Source organism: Sapajus apella, unplaced genomic scaffold (assembly GCF_009761245.1).
Source record: "Sapajus apella isolate SASKATOON/1434 unplaced genomic scaffold, GSC_monkey_1.0 scaffold29, whole genome shotgun sequence".
NCBI classification, from domain to species: Eukaryota; Metazoa; Chordata; class Mammalia; order Primates; family Cebidae; genus Sapajus; species Sapajus apella.
This window is the reverse complement of record NW_022436969.1, coordinates 14,454,754-14,461,672: the sequence shown is the minus strand read 5'-3', so window position 1 is coordinate 14,461,672 and position 6,919 is coordinate 14,454,754. Positions and strand designations below refer to the sequence as shown.

Here is a 6,919-nt window from a genome sequence, read left to right as displayed (position 1 = left end):
TTTTTTGTATTTTAGTAGAGCCGGGTTTCACCATGTTGGCCAGGATGATCTCCATCTCCTGACCTTGTGATCCACCTGCCTCAGCCTCCCAAAATGCTGGGATTACAGGCGTGAGCCACAGCACCCGGCCGTTATATGTAATTAAGAATTAATATATGTACATGCACACAGAGTAGTATTATATATTGTCTTACATATATAAGACAAAAGTAACACATTGCCTTACTCTTATGGAATACTGGTGTAATCTCATTTGCTCTGCCTTGTGAAGAAAATATTTTGTACAGTGTAGTTGTTAAGAATTTAGTTCTAGATTCTGACTACTTGGGTTTGAATCCTGGCCCTCCTGCAGAGTAGCCATGTGACTGTTGGCAAATTAACTGACTTCTCTGGGCCTCTCTTTCCTCATTAAAAATTGGAATGACAATAATAGGAAGGATTAAATTGTATAATACACGATAAGGTCTTAGGACAATGTATGGCGTATTGCATGCACTCAGTAAATGATGATAGTACTTGTAATAGTTGCAGTAGTCATATTGACAGAGAAAGGAGAATGATTCTGGACATAAGGGTTTGCTGCAAAGCACGGGAAACTGCAGGGTTGCTCTGCTTTGGGCTTTGATTGTCATGTCTTTGGCCCTGAACTAGGAAACATCTTTCATTTGCAGGCGCGGTATAGGAAGAGCACAGGATCCGCTGTGATAACCCCAGGGTCCTGGGTGCAGCAGTGGTTCACGGGAACCACGCCTAGGGCCTGATTGGCCAATGTCTCCATGTGTTTCGTTTCTCCTCAGTTTGGGAGGTTTGTTGGTTTCTATCACTTGTTCAACCAATAATTCATTTCAGACCCGAGCTGAGAGCACCTGCTGCTGTGTATCTTGCTGTGTGTCAGGTCCTGACTTTCCTGGCTGCTTGGAAGTGCTTTTGAAGATTGTATACTATTACTGCATGTTGGAAAGAATTCTGGTTTTACACTTAAGAGTGGGCCATTCTCTGTTGCTTGGGCTACAGATCAAGGACTTCAGCATGTAGCTTGGAGTGAGAAGAGAACAGGACAACATGGTACTTAGCCCAGAGCAGTCCTTAAGTCAGACTTTTACACCAAGTTACCCCTACATCTCTATTTTTAAAAAATAAATATGTATTAAGCATCTATCACAAGGAAGACACTACTATCCTAGGAGCTGTAAGGGACAAAAAAAAAAAATTATATACCCTATCTCACTAGGCTAATCAATTTAAAAGGCAAGTCTGTGTAGCAGAACAGTTATGTCCAATGGTGTATTATATTCACCAAACTGTTACTTTATCATCATATGCATCAGGATTTCAGAGGGTTCACTCTGATATTATGCCAAGCTGGCCCTTTCGAAAGCTCATGTGTGATCAGATTTTAAGCCAATGGGCTGTGATTCCTATACAAAATTCTAGCCCTGTGACAGCCAACGACAGTGTTGTCTCCACAAAGCAGCACGTTCGTGCTTTTCCTGTGCTTCTGTACAGGCTCATCTGGACGCTGCTAACAGCACCCAGGTCATGGTTCACAGCTTTGGGGATTTTTCTTTCCTTTTCTCTTTTTGAGACAGAGTCTTGTGGTCTACCAGGCTAGAGTGCAATGGCGTAATTTTGCCTCACTGCAACCTCTGCCTCATGGGTTCAAGCGATTCTCCAGCCTCAGCCTCCCAAGTAGCTGGAACTACAGGCACACGCTACCATGTCCAGCTAATTTTTGTATTTTTAGTGGAGACAGGGTTTCACCATTTTGGGCAGGCTGGTCTCGAACTCCTGACCTCAAGTGATCCGTCCACCTCAGCCTCCCGAAGTGCTGGGATTACAGACGTGAGCCATGCCCGGCCAGATTTTTGTTTTCAAAACCAGTGAGGGTAAAAAGCTGAAACAAAGGCACAGTGTAGCATTAGTTTTTGAGCTCTTGTGGACTTACCACTAAGTGTGGTTGGATAAAGTAAATGAAAGGAAATGAGATTTATACAATGATTGCAAACTTATCTAATATCCACTTTGATGCCGTAAGACATTATGACCATTTTAGGATTTTATTGAACTTCATGCTATAATCAGACTCATTTAGAGCTGTTCTGGTAATATAGGAATCAAATACTAGTGGTATCGAGTATTGATGATATTGAATGTTTTACTGATGTTAAAAACAGAAAGTACATAATGCTTCAGGAATTTGGTATTATTCTTAAAATGTTCACACTTTTAAAAATGTAAGATTAGCAGAATCATCACTGTGATCTTTATAAAGTATAAATATTTCATTAAAAAGAGGACATCCAAGGCAGTAAGATGTACATTAATATGACTGAGGGAGGAAAAACAAAGTATAAAAGCACGAGATGGGCCAGGCACGGTGGCTCACGCCTGTAATCCCAGCACTTTGGGAGGCCAAAGCAGGCAAATCACTTGAGGTCAGGAGTTCAAGACCCAACATGGCAAAAACCCATCTCTACTAAAAATACAAAAAAAAAAATTAACTGGGTGTGGTGGTGGGGATCTATAATCTCAGCTACTTGGGAGGCTGAGGCAAGAGAATTGTTTGAACCCGGGAGGCAGAGATCGCAGTGAGCTGAGATCGTGCCATTGCACTCCAGTCTGGGTGACGGAGTGAGGCTCTGTCTCTCTCTCTCTCTCTCTCTCTCTCTCACACACACACACACACACACACACAAACACACACACACGATGGGAAAAAAAATAAGACAGGCATGTTGGCTCACACCTGTAATCCCAACAGTTTGGGAGGCTGAGGTGGGAGGATCAATTGAGGCCAGGAGTTCAAGAACAGCCTGGGCAATACCATGAGACCCTATCTTTACAAAAGATTTTTTTAAATTAGCCAGGTATAGTGGTACAAGCCCATAGTCCTAGACGACACGCAGGAGGCTGAGGCAGGAGGATCACTTGAGCCCACGAGGTCAAGGCTACAGTGAGCTATGATCGCACCACTGCACTCCAGCCTATGTAATAGAGTGAGACGCTGTCTTGAAAAAAAAGCTACTTAGCACAAAAACCTACAATTATGATAATGCAACACACCATAGATTTATGAATTGAAAATACTATACTTTAGGTGCCAAAGCATTAGTCTAAGTTCCTTTTTTTTTTGAGACGGAGTTTCACTCTTGTTACCCAGGCTGGAGTGCAATGGCATGATCTCGGCCCACCGCAACCTCCGCCTCCTGGGTTCAGGCAATTCTCCTGCCTCAGCCTCCTGAGTAGCTGGGATTACAGGCACGCGCCACCATGCCCAGCTAATGTTTTGTATTTTTAGTAGAAACGGGGTTTCCCCATGTGACCAGGATGGTCTCGATCTCTTGACCTCGTGATCCACCCGCTTCGGCCTCCCAAAGTGCTGGGATTACAGGCTTGAGCCACCGCGCCTGGCTGGAATTTGACAAGTTCTTAACAAAACTCTGTCTATTATATTGATATCATATTTAAAGAACAAGAATTTTTTTATTTTTATTTTTTAATACAGTATCTCACTCTGTTGCCTAAGCTGGAATACAGTAATAGATCATGGCTCATTGAACCTTTGACCTCCCAGGTTCAATCAATCCTCTCACCTCAGCGTCCTGAGTAGCTGGAACTACAGGTGTGTGACACCATTTCCAGCTAATTTTTTTTTTTTTTTTTTGGTTGGGGAGACAGGGTTTTGCCATGTTGCCCAGGCTGGTCTTAAACTCCTGGGCTCAGGCAATCCTCCCACCTTGGCTTCCTAAAGTCCTGAGATTATAGTTGTGAGTCATTGCATCTGGCCTAGGAAAACATTTTAAAAGAGCAAAATTATAGATCTAGGAAAGTGCTACCAGGAGCAAAGTGTGGCTCCTTTACCAAATAAACTAAACATATTTTTAGAAGGCAAACAAGAGGAGAGTCTCAGATGGAGACTTTTCTAGGGATTTGCACTTTTCATTTTATATTACCAGATTGTGCATCTTAAAATTAAGAAAAAATGAGATTCCTTGATCAACAAAATTAAGAAAAAATGAGATTCCTTGATCAACCTTTGCCCCTTTCTTGCTCACTCAGTATCCCTGCAAATATCCATAAACATACACTGCAAAATTTTACAGCGATCAAAAGGATGGGGTATCATTGTTGCCTCTTGGGTAATCAGGCACATCCAGAGGTTCATTTTGTGATAGTTCAGTTTTGTTCTTAGGAAAAGATTGAGTTTCCTTAGAAAGACATATGAACACATTTAACACATGTAAAAGTTGGGCAGGCATGGTGGCTCATGCCTGTAATCCCAGCACTTTGGAAAGCCACGAAGGGTGAATCACTTGAGGTCAGGAGTTTGAGACCCACCTGGCCAACAGAGAAACCCCGTCTCCAATAAAAAATACAAAAATTAGCCATACATTGTACCGCACATCTGTAGTCCCAGGTACTCAAGGGGCTGAAGCAGGAAAATCTCTTGAACCAGGGGGTGAAGGTTACAGTGAGCAGAGATCACGCCACTGCACTCCAGTCTAGGAGACAGCGAGACTCCGTCTCAAAAAACAAAAAAGCAAAAAATGATGTGCAAAAGTATAATTGAAAAAAAAATTCTATTGAACCAGGCACTGTGTAGGGTCTGGACTCAGAAACAGTGAGGACATGGGTTCTGATCTCTTGGGGAGACAGAAATCTATCATTTGTGAATGAAAGGTATAAGAGACAGCCTTTAAAGGCTAAGAGAGCACAGGGACAAAGTGGATAACCCAGGAAGGCTTCACAGCAGAGGTGGCAGCACATCTGAAGCTATAATAGGAATTGGCCAGGTAAAGAAAGGGAAGGTGAAAATTCCGAGCAGAGGGGGCTGCATGTGTTAAGCCAGGGAAGCAGGAACACGCACATATTTGAGAAAAGAGCAAAAGGTATGTGGGGAGGGAATAGGAAGAGGCAGAAGAGAAAGGGCTCAACCGTCAAAATCCAAACAAGGAATTTGGACTTCATTCTTTAGGAAATGAGGGGCCACTGAAGATCTTTACGCCAGGGAATTAAGTGATTGAGTTTATCCCTTCAAAATACAACTCAGAAGGCATTTCGGAGGCTGAATTAGGAAGGGTTTGGATTAGAGGCAGAACATCCAGTGATTATTGAGGAAGGCCTGTCAAGACCAAGGTCATCCATGGGATGAGAACATTGAATTCATGGAATCGCTGACTATTGAAACATAGTTACGAGGGGAAGAAGGGGGGCTTACAAACTGGAGATTGCCAGTTTCTTTCTTTTGGAATATTAGAATCAAAGTAAAGGGGTTACATTGCAAGAGAGAGTTGGGTTAAACATAAGGAAGTCGTTAGCAAATAACTGATTGCAAGCCAGAGATGGTGGCCATCTGCTGGTAAGTATTCTCATTAAAGTACATCCCCAGCAGCTTCCCTGGTCCCCAGGAGGTTGTCCTCAGCCAGTCACAGCAGAGGCCACCACACCCACTGTTGCAGGAATGAATGAATGAGTTGGGCAAGAAGGTGGAGCGCCTATTTGCTGACAAAAATTTGGGACAGGCAACCAGACGCTTGACTAGTTTGTATACGAACTTCCTGTGGTCAGTAGAAGAGAATATTTGGACATTTCATGTATCTTTTATTGTAGTGATTTCTATGTTTATTATATGCACTTCCCTACTTCATTCCAAATCCTGCTCTAACAGGAGTTAGGAAAAATGTTTATTTTCTAATGTTATCCAACATGCCTCATGAATGTCAGATAATAGTTAGAAAATTTGCTCTGCTTAAAAAAACTGGATATCATTAAGTTGAAATATCAAGTAGAAAATTTAATGTTTGGTAAAATTAGAATTACTTTGTTCACTCCCAGATAAATTCATCTGTACAAATATATGACAGGGAGAGTCCTTCAGTCATTCAGAGACCAAGATCATTATGTAAGAACATGGTATCTTTCCATTACTCATCTCTCGTGGTTGACTGTAACAGCATAATTTGAATTAATAATCCATGAACCAGTTTGTATTAAAATCATTAAGTGTGACTTAAAAGGACATAAATTAAGCAAATTCATATAGAAATGAAGGCAATATTCTCAATATAATTTACATATATCTGGATTTTGTTCTTATAATGTCAGGGCATTACACATAAATAAGAAATTGAAAACTTGAAGAGGAGAATCAAAAGCAAGATGATCAACCAATGATGAGTCAAGTCAGGATGGAAAGTCCAAAAATGTCTTTTAACCTTTAGATAAACAAAGAAGGAAAGGGAGATCAAAGTTTTCAGCTACAGGAAAGGATCTCATTTGAATAGCAATAAATACAAAGTCACTTTTTTCTTTGGAGTAGATTATAAATAAAACATTATATGTTACAAAAAAGATTCATCTTTTAATTAACTTTATATTTTATTTAATATATCCAAAACATTTATACAAATTTATGGTGGGGGAGATGTTCAAAGATAACTTACTTTAAAGAAAAAGGTCTCTATAATACTCATCCAGCCACTTTGTCCAAATTTCTTGTGTATTCCTCCAGATATTTTCCATACACATACACAAATGGAATCATAACATACATAATATGTATACAAACAAAATTATTCTAATATGCTCTGCAACTTGCTCTTTTTACTTGAAATTGTATCTTTAGCATCTATCTATATTAGTATATATGAAGTTACCTTCTTTTTAATGTCTTCATAAACTTCTGTTTTCATGCATGGCCATACTTATTTAACTATTTCTTTATTTATGGAAATTCAAGTAGTATTCAGTATTTTTAGAGCTTACTTTCTTTTTTTTTGGAGATGGCATTTTGCTCTTGTTGCCCAGGCTGGAGTGCAATGGTGTGATCTCAGCTCACTGCAACCTCTGCCTCCCGGGTTCAAGCGATTCTCCTGTCTCAGCCTCCCAAGTAGCTGGGAGTACAGACATGTGCCACCAC

At 40.7% G+C, this 6,919-nt stretch overlaps 1 protein-coding gene and 1 long non-coding RNA gene across 15 annotated transcripts in view; one reads left to right on the top strand and one right to left on the bottom strand.

The window, feature by feature from the left end:
- The window catches only part of DLGAP1 (DLG associated protein 1), a 979,377-nt gene that overhangs the window by 831,562 nt on the left and 140,896 nt on the right, over positions 1-6,919 (top strand). The window lies entirely within an intron of this gene.
- LOC116561586 overlaps positions 3,385-6,919 on the bottom strand; it is a 23,101-nt gene continuing 19,566 nt past the window's right edge. The window contains exon 3 of the long non-coding RNA XR_004273497.1: positions 3,385-3,411. This is a non-coding gene — a long non-coding RNA (uncharacterized LOC116561586). The remainder of the gene's footprint in view (positions 3,412-6,919) is intronic.